The 15,304-nt window shown below is 46.9% G+C and overlaps 1 protein-coding gene across 2 annotated transcripts in view; it reads right to left on the bottom strand.

Annotated features, from left to right (window-relative positions):
* The window catches only part of LHPP (phospholysine phosphohistidine inorganic pyrophosphate phosphatase), a 90,741-nt gene that overhangs the window by 12,634 nt on the left and 62,803 nt on the right, over positions 1-15,304 (bottom strand). The window contains exon 7 of one of the 2 annotated variants that reach the window (XR_008237030.1): positions 11,936-12,143. The exons of the other annotated variant lie outside the window; for it this stretch is intronic. The gene's annotated coding sequence lies outside the window, so the exon portion shown is untranslated. The remainder of the gene's footprint in view (positions 1-11,935; positions 12,144-15,304) is intronic. 2 annotated transcript variants of the gene reach the window in all.

Genomic DNA, 15,304 nt, shown 5'->3' with positions numbered 1-15,304 from the left:
GAGTTTGGTACCGCACCTAGCACGCTCAGAACAATGGCACCAGGCACCACCATCTCTTTGTTTTCAGACCCTGCCACATTCATCCTCGTAAGGCTAAGATGGTTTCCGAGTCAGTTCTTCACGAGCTCCAAGACCTAGAAGCCAACAATCAGGCTGCGCAAGGTGCCCAGAAGAGCTGTGAATGAAAGGGGGGCCCAGGGGGAATGATACCTTCACTTCCAGTGCAACGCACGATGCAGGATTTTTCCATTGCAGGTATTTGACCTCTCCCAAGGGAACTCTGAAAGAGTCTGCAAGTCATGGGAGAGCACACAACTGCATTTCTAATGATGGCCTCAAAGCACCAGTAAGGCTACTGCAGCAGCTCAGTTTCCACTGCTGTATTACTTGCTTAGGGACAGTACGTAGTATTTCTTAGGATCAGACGGAACTTGGTACATTTCTTAAATATTAAATCAATAAAAAAGACTTACAGTTTTAAAGCAGAGGAGGAGAAAACGCAAATAAACAGGAACAGCAGCATGGAGACTGCTTTACCTTCTTGGTATCTGTAGTATTTGCTTTTATCTGAGCATTTCTATGGAGACTAGTTTCCTCCCTTTGCATCAGCTTCAAGTGAAGAGTAAACCTTTAGAGAATGAAAGGCCCATAATACTGGTTTTAGCTGTGGACCAGCTGCTTCTGTAACCCAACCTGGCTTGAAATGAAGTTTATTTACATAGCATGCTTGATACCTTTGAGAAAATCTACTACTTAAAATACTTCAAAGGATCACTTTGTACTGGAGGTGGAACAGCCAAGAAGACTGTATTCTCTGCACATATTGCTAAATTCTTGCAAGGCATCTTAGGGTGAAGATATTTGTCTATGAAATTAAAAATAACCCAACAAACCCAATCCCTTTCAAACTGCATGCAGGACAGCACAGAGCAATCTGTGGAGGGCTAATCAATCCTTTCTGCTGTTTTTTCCCAGCCTACAATGAAGCAGTAGCATGAAATGTAGGCTTGGTGTGTTTGTGCTATGTGGGTATGTAAGTATAATAAAGAAATTTTTGAAACAAACCACTCAAGCCTTGTGTGGAAAGGACTTCACTAGATCATAAAGAGAGAGACTTCATCTTCATTAAGTAAAACATTAATGGAAATGTTCTAACTTACAGCACCATACATTAATGCTCAGCAATGTAAGGGGTTTAACTGCCTGTTGCTTTCCCACCATAAATTACTACCTGCAGCTAGTGGAAAACCTTCCTCCAGACCTGTTTATGCAGCTCACTCCCATTTCATACATTCACGCTGGATGGAAATAGCAGGGCAGCCTGGCGTTGTCCAAAGTCCATACAAATGGGCATGTCTTGAGAAAGCAATGAACATTTAAGAATATCGCACATGTTTGGTGTAAGCTGTTCCGAGTTGCTGACTACACATGCAATACTCTGCAGGTTTTATGACTGCATATATCTGAATTTAATAATTAGCCAGTACAGGTTAAAGATGTCCTGTAGTGATCTAATACACAGTGGGACAGGACGTATCCATCAACCCTCCTTGTTTGCAGCTGAACAATATCCATATACAAATACACGCACAAAAATTTTTCACTCCCAAACACAAGGCGTTTCCTCCAACCTTCAAACCCCACCAGTGTCCACCTTATACATCCTCTAGGATTTTATAACATCGCTTGAAAAAAATGCCCGAGAAGATGCACGTGTGCCCCCAGAAGAGCTACAACCTGGTGCCTGTGGGGAGGCACTGGTAGGAGCATGCTTTCCTCCACGTCCCCTCAAAGTCTGAGCCCTGACTCCTAACAAAGTCCAGTGGCCAGCTTCGCTGCTCTGTAAAGTCAGGTGTGAAATCCTCTTATGGGTCACAAGAGCAGGTAAATCCCGAGGAAGAGTGCTAACTCCAACCCAGGCTGAAGTATCTCAGCATGAAGAAAAAGCACTGAAAAAAAGCTACCTAGGCGTCCTTCTTCTGCAAAACCTAACAAAATATTGATTTAGCTTCCAAAGAGGAGGCTAAAACCCGCAGGCTGTGCAAATCCTAAAACCCACAGGTCTGGCAGCTGCCACCCGCATGACCCTTCACTTTGGTTACGCTTCAAGAAGTCATTTTCCAACCTTCCCTTATGGAGATCTACAACACTGAGGAAAAAACAAAGTAAAAACATCTATATCTTAAAATAGCCCTCTGAAGTTACCAGAAGGATAAGCTGAGTTTTCTCCAACATTTAGGAGGTCTCTTGGTTACTTTGGGTATTCTGGTGTAGGAATATTTTCCTGTGCTCTGCATCTGCCTTCATTCTTTTGCTACCAACCCCCCTTTTTTATACTTCTACTTTTTGCCCAATTTAACATCACTAAAACGAACTCTAGGCGGATGTGGACTTCAGGCTTCCACAAGTACATCGCTTTTAGCGTGGAGACGATATTCGCTTGACACTTCTCCCTTGGGCAGTACTGGGTTGCCATTCCTGGGTGCCCCATGGGTGTGTATTTGCCACATGCCTGCACTCAGAGCCCTGGATTTCTAGATAACGTGCTTTTGATATGGACTCTGATACGATTTGGTTGGTAGTTACCTATACTTGATTATTCATTAATATTAAGTAAGGTCAGACAAGCTCCCGAGGTACCACAGGCAAGGACACCGGGGCCGGCACATGCTGTTTCCCACCTGATGGGACCCACAGCATGTAACACCCGCAAGGTGAAGAGAGGTTATTTACAGGAGAAAAATTTGGGTGAATGGCAACCAGGTTAGGATGAGCCAGCCCTAAAATCTTACACAACAAACAAGCAAACAAAAAAAAAACCAAAGGAAAAAACAGGCATGTGGCTTGGGAGGGCAGCTGTCTCTGTTGTGCCCCTGGTTTTAACTCTAGTTACAAACAATGTGGGACATTCTGCAAAATTAAAATTACAAAACATAACTGCGGATAATTGCTAGAGGCAATCCGCAAACTCTGACTTTGAATGGCATCTGCCTGAGTCCTGGCTCCAGCAACTGCACTATATTCCCTAACTCTGGAAGTCACTTGTCCAGCCTTTAGAAGTAAAATGATGTGCTAGTGATGCTCCAGCCAGGTTTGCTGGAAGACCTTTATCTTCTGCCTAGGACTAAGCACTTCGGAAAAGCTTTCCATCCAGCCTGCAACCACTTACAGTTTCTGAAGCTAACTCTGCCTGCATCACTGTAATCTGATTTCAACTCATTAGCCTTTATGGTAGCTTGTATCCTATGGCAGTCTTTCACATGTCAGCATACTGACTCCAGACAAAGACTTTTTGTGCTTTTGCAGCTAACCCTGCGAATACAGCTCAGAGAATACTGAAGCTCTGGAAACTCCAAGAAACCAACTAATATGAAAAAGGGCGTGAAAAATGTTTAATTAAGATTTAAACTGGGGTTCTCAGGTAATTATCAGCAGATCATAGTAAATACTATGGTGAAATCATGCTCTACTGAAAATTATTTGCTGCTGAAGACGAGCCTTAAGTTAATGCTAAACCATGTTGCCATTCACACACACGATTTTAATAACAGCTGTGTCCTCCCCAAGAAAGGACACTGCCTTCTTTGGTGGGGGGGGGCTGGAAATCAATAGAACAATCTCTCCATTCCCGTGTAGCTAAAGCAACCCAGCTCATTCGCTCTCCAAGCCTGGTAGGCTTCCAGAAGACAACGCAAGGGAAACCCACCCACGTGATAAGCCCTAAACGAGGCTGTAAAACGCAAGCACAGCTGCGAGCTGGAACCGGCGGTGAGCCAGCCCCCAGCCCAACCTCCAGCACCGCCGCTGCCGGGGTCCCTCCGGAGCGGGGCACCGGGAGGGCTGAGCACCGCAGGGCTGCCGGCACCCGGGTCCCCAACCCCAGCCCCTCAGCAGCCCCCCTGCACCCGCTGCCTGCGGGGACTGTGCTACGCAGGGACCGTCTCACTTTCCTGAAGGCTGTCCTCCAGACGGCTGCTGTATCGAGACTGGCAGCCTGATTAAGAACAGGTAGAAAAATGAACGTTTGGTACCTTCCTAAGCTAAATTCAACAGCCCCTGCCAAAAGCAGCCAACACGTGTACAGAGACCTTCTCTTTTCAGTTTACTCTAATCTCTTGAGACTTTTATACCAACTACCCAGTAGTCATTACCATGCATTACTTCACAGGAGGAATAAAACATAGTTTCAGCTGGCCTGCACATATTCGTAGACTGCTGATGCCCTGGCATACTGGCAGAGGCATCAGGGGCTGGCCACAACAACTTCACTTGGGATAATGGCTCAGTTCTCTTGAAGGAGCAAGAAAAATTACCCATCAGAGAGACGCAGAAATGCAAGGTGCCATTTGGACCCGAGTGTCGCTACTCTGAATCTGGGAGATGCTATTTAGATACAAACCCAAAACAAGAAGCCAGAATCCCAACTACTTTCCCAAAGGATTAATTAAGGCATCGTCCTCCCAGCCCCCATTCAGAAAATCTGGCTGGAAACTACGTAACAGCAACTGTTTACCCCATTAAAGCTATGCAGTAAGAAACGACAGCCTCCTAGAGCTTCCCACAAATTCGGGCAAGATAAACATCTTTGTTATAAAGCGTAAGCCTCTCCAGTTTTATTGACAGAAAGTGTCAGAGAATGGGAGCTGCTGAATCCAGCCTCTGATTAGCAATTAAACACTTCGAGAGGGGCAAGCCTCTGGGCAGCAGTGCCCTCCCCATTGATTCATAGAAAACCTTCTCACATAAATTAACCATCCCCGTGATTTTAATGCTTGGGTATGCCCCTGACAAAGGAGCCCTCGCAGGCTTCTGCGCAGCCATCGGCTCCGGCCTCGCCAGCTTGGAAATCTTGGCGGGGGTCCAGAGGGCTGTAGATATAGATCTGTGCCCCCGACCCCTCGCTGCGCTCGTGCCCTCCCGTGGGGACAAGCCCTGGGGGTCCTCTGCGCAGCCCCAAACCTCCGGGGAGCCTCCTGGATGCCACGTTGCATCGGGTTCCGTCCGTTCGGCTCGAAGTCGCTTAACGCAAATTAGCTAACGGGTCCCGTTTCTGCAAGCACGGGTGACGGGCAGGGCCCGTGCGTGGATGCCTTGGAGCTTCCCGGCTTCCCCGTGTGCTGCGGGCTGGGGTCCAGCCTCAGGCACCCCCCGGGAGTGACACCCACCTCAGCTGGCAATGCCGTGATTTACGCCGGCGGACGGAGGCGAGATCAGAATCGGGTATTTTCTACGTGAAGGGTATAACATAAAACCAAAGGGCTATTCACGTCACTGGCCCATCTCCCTAATTAAAAGCCGCAAGACTCCGAGCTCGGTCTGAGCGAGCGATCAATCCTCCCGACACAATGTGCCCGCAGAGACGTTTGCAGAACACGTCTGACGCTGCCGAGGGCTTTGTTTCCCCCGCACCTCCTTCCCTGAGCATAAAAAGCTGCGATTGAAAAGTCCTGGTCCTCGGAGGGAGCGCTGGTTTTTATCAGATGGTAACGATGAGTACATCATGAAATCATTTAATAGTTCTCATTAAATGCGTTGCTGGAGAGCAGGCCTGATTTATGAACGGCATGCCGTGGGTATAAATAAGCTGCACTTTGCTTGTAACACAGCTGGTCAAGAAAATTAATGTTTTGTTTTCCATAACCTTTGTACTCTCCCTTCCTCTGCTACTATGGCAAAGCTCAAGGCGTGTAACTTGATCGTTCTCGGGAAGAGGACACACGTCCAAATGCCTCGCACAGGCTCAACCCAACAGCAGAGAGGCAGAATCCCCAAACGCAGCCCTGCACTCCGGCTTTCCCAAAGCCACCACCCTTACACGTGTATATACCTCCCTATTTCAGAACAAAACCCCAAAGTGCTTAAAAGCAGACTTGCCTCTTTTGCGTTTGTGCTGGAAGTGCTGCTGGAACAGCGTATCCTGGTAAGTCCAGGTCCAAGAAATACTGATATATTTAGCACTACTGCATAACTTTCCATCTTTAAAAGCCTAGTATTCCTTTTTTTTTTTTTGTGCCCAGTGAATAGGACAAAAGCCACTCAAACCAGATGAACATCCGTCTTCAGAAGAGAGGAAATACGAGGCCGTTGAGACAGGACAGTGGCCAGAGACACTTTTTAATGCTTATATTAACCATGGCACCTAATCCTGAGCAAACACTTCATCAGCTGCATAATGTTTTTTTCAAAAGACCTTTTAGTCCCAGCACAAGGTGTACACTGTGCATGTGATTGAGCACAGGGAAAACTGCACTTTCAGGGCAGACAGATGTGGAGGAGGCTTAGCAGAAAGTCAATTTAAACAAGGACAGAGAGAAGGGCTTTGCAATCATATGGTTCACATCTGGAATTTACAGGCATGATAATTTTATAACCCTCTCCTTACGGTTTTGAAGCAATGCAATATTCTCCTTCACTTTCCAGTCTAAGCAATGTGTCATCACTGCTGCAGGGACAGGGCTGCAAGAAACACCCTCGTGCATCTGACAACTTTATGCAACCCCGAGACTGCACACTGTGCTGTAAAAAAGGTAGCGGGAAGCTTGCAGAGCCAGTTTGGTGCGTACGGGCACTTGTATTTCACAGGTATTAAAACGTGAAGTTTTAAAATCAAAGAGGAAGACCCAGTTTCAGTTTACTTCTGCTCACAGCAAGTCCCTTTATATCTCATTCAGAGACCCTTCTGGTTGCTTTCATGGTTTATATGAGCCTTTCTTTATAAAAGCCACTTTCTAGTCACTTTATATACTTCTTTTCTGGTTGAAACCAAGAAACCTCTTACTCAACCAACCATTTTTCATGTGTACATAATAAATGAGGCTGTAAAATCACTGCAAGGAGAGATTCTCAGGCAGGAGGACTCAAAGCACTGAGACAGCCAAGAACAAAACAATGTGAAAATCACCTCCAACCATAGCAGGAAATGTGAAAAAGATTAATCTCTTTTAAGACTAATATTTTTACATTTCCATAGACATAGCCCCAGTATGGTCACAGCTGCGTGCGTATTCCAGGCACTAACTTTGTGCGGGGACTCACAATCTGCCTAAAACCAAACTTTAGCTATCATCAAGCTTAGTTTAGCTGCGTATTTGGAATCTAAACCCAAAGAAATTAAGAGCATTTCCTTGGGAGGCAACACAGATTTTGGCAACTGCTGTTGTGTTTTAAACATTTGAAAGTAATTGCTAACGCACAAAGAAACTGGAATTGAGGAGAATTTTCCCCAGGTTGGAGAGCAGTATTGGTCTCCAGTCCAACGGCTATTGAAAAGTCAATCAGTCTCAGTCTAACATCCCCTACACAGATGACAGCACCATCCCCAAAATACGGATACACACTGACACATATATGCATTAGCATTAATGTTACTCATTTTGAATGTCTGTTTCTCTGTAGATGAAGAAAATTCATATTCAATTGTCTTCCTTTAAAATGATACATAAAGCAGGAAGACAACTTATTTCAATAGGAACAATTTATTGGACCAATTTATAGGGTATATTTATTCATAAGACAAATTTTTGCTAGGCCTGGTGATGGATTAAGATGAATCTGACCTAAAGACTCCGGCTCTTCTCTCCTACTAGTTTCTGTCTGGATAATTAAGAGGGATTTAATTATTTCTTGGAATTTAGTTATGCAAAAATGTATCAATTTTGCAGAGGTCATTAACTCCAGGGTTTCCACTGAGCCACAGTGATTCCACGGTTGATCCTGAGTTGACGCAGCTCCAAATCTCATTTTTCCTGGTATGAACCTCTGTTTCATTTTATTGCTGTTTGGGTTTATGAAAGAGGCTGGGAAGGAATGGAGGACATGGAGAACCTGCTCTTGCCTCTGACAGTGGCCTGGTGCGTGACCTCAGGTACATCACTTTGCCTTTCCGTGTATTGGTTTCCCCAGCTGAAACATGAGAATAAAAATACTTTGCTCCTTTGTGTGAGCACTTTGAAACTTCATTATGAAAAAGTCAGATATAGAAGAGTGAGGTGGTTCCAGCCCCTTCAAGATTAAGTGGGGATAAGATTCAGAGTGATGGATGAATATGCAGCCAAGCCATAAAGCAGGGGCCGGAGGATGGATCAGTCACAAACTGTTTGGGACGATGCCCTGGCCAGCTAGGAGTCATAAATGGGTTTTGGCACCAACTTCAAGAACATCAGAGCTTCATCTTCTATGTCACAAGGCCTCATCTGTAACCCAGAGATAGCAGGATTTCTGTCTTTCCATTCCCTCTCCCCAATACAGATTTTGTGTTCTTCAAGCACAGACTATGTCTTATCTAAACTGTTAAACTCGGTTTTGGTGGGAGCCTGGAGGAATTACTGAAGGGCAATGAAATAATCCCACAAGCGACAAGACCAGAAATCAGAGGAAGAAGAGTGAGAGAGCAGGAAGAAGTTGTTTGTGAATCAGCACTGAGCCCTTCTGGGCTGGAGCAGTCGTCTGTGGGGCACACAGTGTGGTCACAGCAATTTCAGTGATAAATTTGTCCATAAAGTATGGGCCAAATTCTGCTCTCTACCATCCGTGAGCAGCTTCCTTTGACTTGAGCAGGAACCGGTCCCACACAGCTGAGGCAGGATTTGCCTCTTTGTGTGTAACGTCTTGTATGTAAACAAAAGAAGGAGGAAGAGACCTCTTAGATAATCATCACAGAAATGATCTTGGCCTTTCTAACACCAATACCAAGAATATAACCGATGAAAAACCCTAGAGCTGATCTCTGCCTCATGATTGGATTTCTGCCAGCACCAATTTGGAAAATTGGGTTGCTTGCTTGCGTGCAAGGATGTCCCCTGCGCAAAGTTGCTACTAAACATATACAAGAAAGCAATGGCCCTGCCTTCCTTCCAGTGCACCAAGTCTTGGGTCTGCAAAGCCGTATCCCATGCAGTAACTGCGTGGCTCCACGTAGCAGTCGTGGCAGCCCTATGATAGACACTGGAATCAAAATCCAAAGATTTATGTTTGGCACCCACACTTAATGATATCTTTGTGACCTTGCACAAACCAATTAGTCTATATTGCAATTTCAACATGTATAAAGCAGAGCAAAAATACCCAGCCTTCAACCACGGGAGACCTGGGCATGAAAGCAGTGTGCTGAGGAAAGCATGAGTATGACCTAAGCATACTCCAAGTCGCCTTTTCCCACCTAGACATCATTTCCATGTACTCTCAAGGCTCCAACATGCTTTAGAAATGTCTGAAGTGTTAGGATTACAATCACACAAACGGCTCTTCTTCCTTCTGGTTCACCTACTCCCGTGCAAACCCCTGGACCAGCAACAAATCGGTTAGTCCCCCCTGGACAGGGGGATGGGAGCAGTTACTCCTGAGAGCAAGTACTTGCAGTCATTGCCCCCAAGGAACTGAGCTGCTGCCAGGAATTTAAGGTAGCCAGCCGTTCCTTGCTTACTGTAAATATTTTGCAGCCGGTAATTACAGCCTATTTCAAGTCTCCACCCTGGAAAAAGCTCGCTGTTCCTAAAGCAGGGGCAATCAAACTGTTAGTGACTGCTTCTTCCAACACCTCCAGCTTCCCTGTGGAGTCCTTCTGGAGATCCCCTTCCTCCAGCCTCCAAAGGACCATGACCAACAGTCTGACAATCCCTGAGGGAGGTGGTGGCTTTGGCTGACAAGAGATGTCCAACCCATGCTCGAACAGGCCAAGCCTCTTTTTCTGCAGACAAGTGAATCACAACAAGCAGCCGCCTCATAAAGAGTTAAAATGAAGAGTTCTGCTAACACTTAAGCGTTACAAATCTTTTCAGTTAAAATAAATTATTCAGGAGATGTCATCCTCCCATCAGCACCATCTGAGCTACATTTTTAATAGTTCTGTGCGCTGAACATGTTCTGTCATAGTATCAGTGATACCAAGGCTGTGAGATGAAGAAGGGGGAAATGCAAGCACATTACAGAACATGAAAGACTGAGCTGCTTTCTCTTACTGGCCATGAAACACATGCCGCCCAAGGCAGTGGTGTCGGTTACGTTGCAGTAAACCAAACAGAAATAACGCACTGACTTCAGGAATCGCAGGAGCCTCTTTATTTGCCCTCAAAAACACTATCCTGCCCGACGGATAATTCACCCACCACGTTCCACTGTCTTAGGTCTCATTTCCTGTGAATGAATCCACACTGACTCCACCAGGTTTTTCCAGACATAAGCTGGAATCAGGATCTAGCCTCAAGGTTGCACAGATACATAACTAAACAATGAAGATTCTTCTGCTCCATGTCTCTAGGAATAATAATAAAAGAAAGGAACATTTCTCTTTGCACCAGATGTTAAAATAATCACCTATCTGCCCACTGACCCATGTATTCATTTATTTGTCCAAATCACATACCACATGCAGAAAACAAATGTAACCATGCACATTTACAAGCAACTAGAGGGAAACAGATCTAAGCAAAACACATAGGAGAATGTTGCGTCAGTTCAGTGCCTGCGATGCCCAAATTGCCCATGTGCCTACAGCATGGATACTGACTATGCTGACACTCCATGATGATGAAAGCCTTGCTTGCACTTGTAAATACACTGTCTACTTTGAAAGGCACGCAATACAGGGGATGAGACTGCTTCATCCCCATGGCTTAAATTGTCTTTCATGGACAAACTTCTCTCCCCTCCCAGTGTGGGTGGAGAAGAGTAAAGGGTCCCTGATGGAGACAACTCGTGATCTTTCCTTCTGACTCTACAGAGCTCCTGCACACCCCAGGCATGTCCACCTGGCCAAACCCTCCTGTCCCTGTTTCTGTCCCAGAACATGGAGGAGAGGAAGAGGACCAGGTTTCCCACAGGGAAGCTGTTTGGTACAAGGTAACCCCAAGAGGAGGGCCTCTCGTCCTCCCAGTCAGGGGAGACCGGCCGTTGTGGAGTGACCCCAGATTTCCACGCTTCGTGCTTCTGAGTAGGAAAACAATTTTGCCCCTAGTGTTTTCTGCCTGCAGCTTCACCTGGTTTAGGTTTTAACTGAGTGAGAAGGAGACACTACGAGGAACTGCAAGGCTCTTTGCAACCTGAGAGGAAATAAAAGGATAGAAAAGGGATGGGGTTACGGGAGATCCTCAGCCTCCTCCAGCAGCATCGATGTCAGACCTACAAAGGGGCACATCAAAACCCAGCTGCTGAGGAGGAAACATCACATGCGTCTTTTCTTGTCTCACAAATGGGAACAGCTGCCGACACAAGGGTAGCGGCAGCTCAGTAGCTCTGTTTTGCTCTTAGGCATAACTCAATAAGATTAATTGCGGGTGTTTTGCTAACTGGTGGTTCTCCTAAAACAGACTAAGAAGTAAGAGATGGCTGTTCAGGCCAATAAGGCAGCATATGGAGGACGGAAGAAAGGACCAAGATTTGGCAGGGGTTATGAAAAAAATGCAGACTCTTGTTCATCGCTCAGAGGTAAAGATGAGCATGAGGCGTGAAAGCGCTCTGGATGCCCGCAAACACTCCCACTATTCACCCTGGCATCTCCTCAGGACTTGAAAGAATTCTGCAAAGCAAAAAAATGCTGCGGTCAGTTATGAGTGGGCTCAACGACTGAATAGCTAGCAAAGAAAACCCATACATGCCCAGGCTGGAATGAAGAAAAGTCAAATGCAAATATGCTGAAGTATCACTTTGCAGAAGTCAAGTCCCCTGGGGAGTGGCAGAACGAATGTTTGCCAACATGGTGATTTCTGGGAGTTAAGCATGTGCCCAAAGGAGAACCGAGTGACACCACCAACCCCAGGGAGTGCAGTAAGGGCACCAAAGCCTGAATGTACAATTGAACTACAAGCTCAGAGACAACAACGCTCTCTACCATGTAAAAAACAGAATAGCAGCACCCTGCAATAAAGCCAGAAGTCCATCACTTTTTCCATTTTGCTTTATGCCTGCTTCCTCAGCTGTAAAATAGCTTAACTCCACTCACCTGTGGCAGATAGGTTTCACCTGCCACGGATTTGTGTGTCATAAACTTGGATGGAAGGAGGACGAGCTGGCGCTGTGGTCAGTGACACCACACTTTGTAAAGGATGATCAGCATCCTGGAGAGACGCCGTCCAACAGCAATCAATCATCTGGACCGGAGCGCAGAGGATACAAGTGTAGGCTGAAAGTCAGCTATTGTGTGGATGCACCTACAGGGCAACATTTGGTAGAATAAGGGTAATGAGGAAAACAGGAAGCCTGAGCTTATTTGCCCAAGGACAGTGATTATAATAGTGCCTATGTTTACAACATACAATGGACGTTCCTGCAAGACTGTCACGTGCCACGAGGAGGAACATCTGGAGAAATATCTTTCTTTGGATACCTGGGAGAATGAGGAACCCTCATCCCATCAAGTGTGAGGTGAGCGGAGCACCAGGATGGAGAAGCAGAGCAAGGGTGAGGATGGGAGGGAGCGGGGAGAGCCAGCTGCCGGTTTTGGCAGTGGTGCTGCCTGAGGTATGGGGAGGTCACTTCCCTTCCGTGCCTCCCACTCACCCCGTGGAAAAATAGTTTGTTATCTGACATTCAAGAAACAAACACTGATCTCTTCCAGAAGTGCTGAGCGGTGGATCAGTACCGAGATCTACCGTGAAGTATTAATTCTGTGCAGGACCTGGTATTGGTTATGGTTATGATACCTCCAACAGCAGGAGCTGTGCTCCTTTAAAGGAAATTTTTTGCCAAGGATAAAGCTAAGCCCCTGCAGTACTGATCTCCTTGGGGAAAGCACATTTCTGGGTCTCCTCCAGAAAGTTGCTCCTTTGCCTTGTCATATTACCACCCATCCACTCCAGCAGTCCCACTCCTTCCGTGGAAGGTGGAAGACAGTTCTAGGTATTTTCAGACCTGGTCTGTGTTAACTTGGGCACTGGAACAAAAAAGAAACCCGACCATAGCACAGCAGCCAGAGGTCCAAAAATGCAGTGACCTTGTGAATACTGAAGGCAGGCCCAGCCCAGAGCAATTTGTTTTGTTTAGAGACGCCCTGACAGTGGCTGCATTAAGAATGCATGGCCTCTAATGCAGAACATGTGTTTGGTGAGAATAATAAAGCACCTGAGCAGGAAAGTCAGGCCCGTTGAGCCTTCTTCCCTTTCCTGGCAGCCTCCAAATTGCTTTCTGGTTTATGACTTTGAGGGTGAGAGCACGATCAAACAGGTGGGCTGGGAGGTGTGGGGTTTTTTTTTTATCTGTCCCCAGAAAGCACATGTCAAAAATAAAAAGGATGGGTGGGAAAATGACTGTCAGCGATGGAAGCAGCAGGATTTGGAAACATCGGCAAAGCTGGGACCAGGTCCAAGCTGGTGCCCGCTCTGGCCGAGCCCTGTTTTTGATTTAAACCCCTAAAATCAGTCGCTGCTAACCCCCTGGGTACTCTCTCAGGGCAGCTTTTTTGGATTCTATGAAACGCTTGGACCCACTTCAAGCATCCCACGTTATGGCTGCAGCGGTGGCTGGAAGGGTCCCCAGCGGAGAGGGCTCCCCACGCTCTGCCCAGAGACACCCAGACCTGGGTGACTGCTCTGCAATCCCAGGAGATTTTGGGGTAAAGCCAGCCTGGCTACACTCCCCTCCTGTCCCTGCCTGGGGAGCTAACCTCACGCGAAACCCTTCTGCTGGGGAGCAGGAAAAGCAATGCTCCAGTTCAGATGCCTGCCCTGCGTGTGAGGCTACCGACGTGGGAAGGGTTAAGGTAACTGCAGCCGAAGGCTTGTTTACCTTGCGCATTAGAGAGGGATAGTTTGCTGTGAACACGCTGATCAATATCTCCCAGCTGCCAGTTTAATCAGGATTAAGTGAGCAGCTATTAATTTTGCTCTTTTTCCAACAACATTTAGCCACCGTGTGAAAACGTTTCCTCTATCACAAACAAATTAACCTCGATATCATCTATCCAGACATTTTAAAGGGACTTAAAAAAAGAAAACCCCAAACCAAAACACTAACAACAAGGGCCAAGACGAATAATCTGGCTTTAATTAGAAGTTTTCCAGCGAGCAGCTCACAGGAGAAGGATGAAGCAGCGGCGGGGGTGTTTGCTCAGAGCCAAGGCGTGCTTGCCTGGTGTACAGAGCCGGCTGTCGAGATGAAGGCTAAATGGACACCTGCAAAGCCACCTTTGAAGTCTTCAGGCATGCAAACACAGTACCGTGTGGGAGTGGGGAGCAGCAACCAGGTCCCCAATGTCCCCTTCCCAGCCCACAGAGGCTCCAAGGCCAATGTCAGAGCAGTGCCCGAGAGCAGAGACACTTCCCCGGTCTGCAAGGATGTGGCCAGATGCAGAGGTGACACCACGGCAGGAGGTTGGACTCCTCAGGCATGCTGTTTTACTGCTAACAAGGCAAATCCTGCAGCCCTGGAGCATCGACCCCTCCCAGCAAAATTGGGGAAATATTTTAACATGCCGACTGGCGCAGTTTGCGGCTCACCCACAGGCACTGAATATTTACATACGTGCAAACTGCTTCACTTCTGAAACGCATCCACCTTTGGCGAGGGGTGGCAGGCAGCCACCCAGCACAGCGTGCAGCTACGCATACAAACATGCTGAAGTAATTCAGTTTGGACTACGCCGGAGCTCTTTGGGATTGAACTCCCCAGGCTAGAGATGACAGATGCTTGCAGATCCACGAACAAATGACCACAGCACAACAGCTCTGAAGAGCCAGCTTCTGCTTTTTTGTCCTCTTTGCCCTAAACAGTCTTTTCTTCTCATCCATGGGGTGACTCATGGAGGAAGAGGACACGTCCTAGGAAGAAGGAAAGCAGGACATACAGAAGCCCAGCTCTGAGCTTTGTAAAAGCCCTTTCTTTCGGCTATTCTGCCCATCGCAAAGGCACCAGAAGTTCTCCAAAGAAAGGACGACAGACGGGGCTGGACTTTCTTTCCAAGCTTCCTCTGAAATCACACTTGGCAGAGCTGCCCCAGCCTGTTGAAAGAGCATGGGAACGTGCGTGGCAAGAACTGCTCTCAGGTTGGAGCTCTCTGGGTTTTTCTAAGCCATCTGGGCTCTGATTTAGCTTGCAGAATAAGGCCCTGTAAGTCCCAAATGAAAAGTCAGCTCCTAACCCAAGGGTTCAGCTTGGGGTCGATGGCAGAGGAGCGGCTGAAGAACTCACTCGTTAAATCCTTCCAGTTAACGGCAGTGGGCAAAGGCCTTTGTCACTGCAAAGGAAAACTCACCTGATCCTTTCCCACCCCCCAGACCCCCCGACTCCACTGCCTCATCTAGCTGGAAAATTTCTGTTACTATTTCCCATCTGCTGGAAAAGGAGCGAGACACCCAGTGCAGGCAGAGCTCAGGCA

Source organism: Harpia harpyja, chromosome 10 (assembly GCF_026419915.1).
Source record: "Harpia harpyja isolate bHarHar1 chromosome 10, bHarHar1 primary haplotype, whole genome shotgun sequence".
Classification (NCBI taxonomy): domain Eukaryota; kingdom Metazoa; phylum Chordata; class Aves; order Accipitriformes; family Accipitridae; genus Harpia; species Harpia harpyja.
This window is presented reverse-complemented; position numbering and strand designations above follow the sequence as displayed.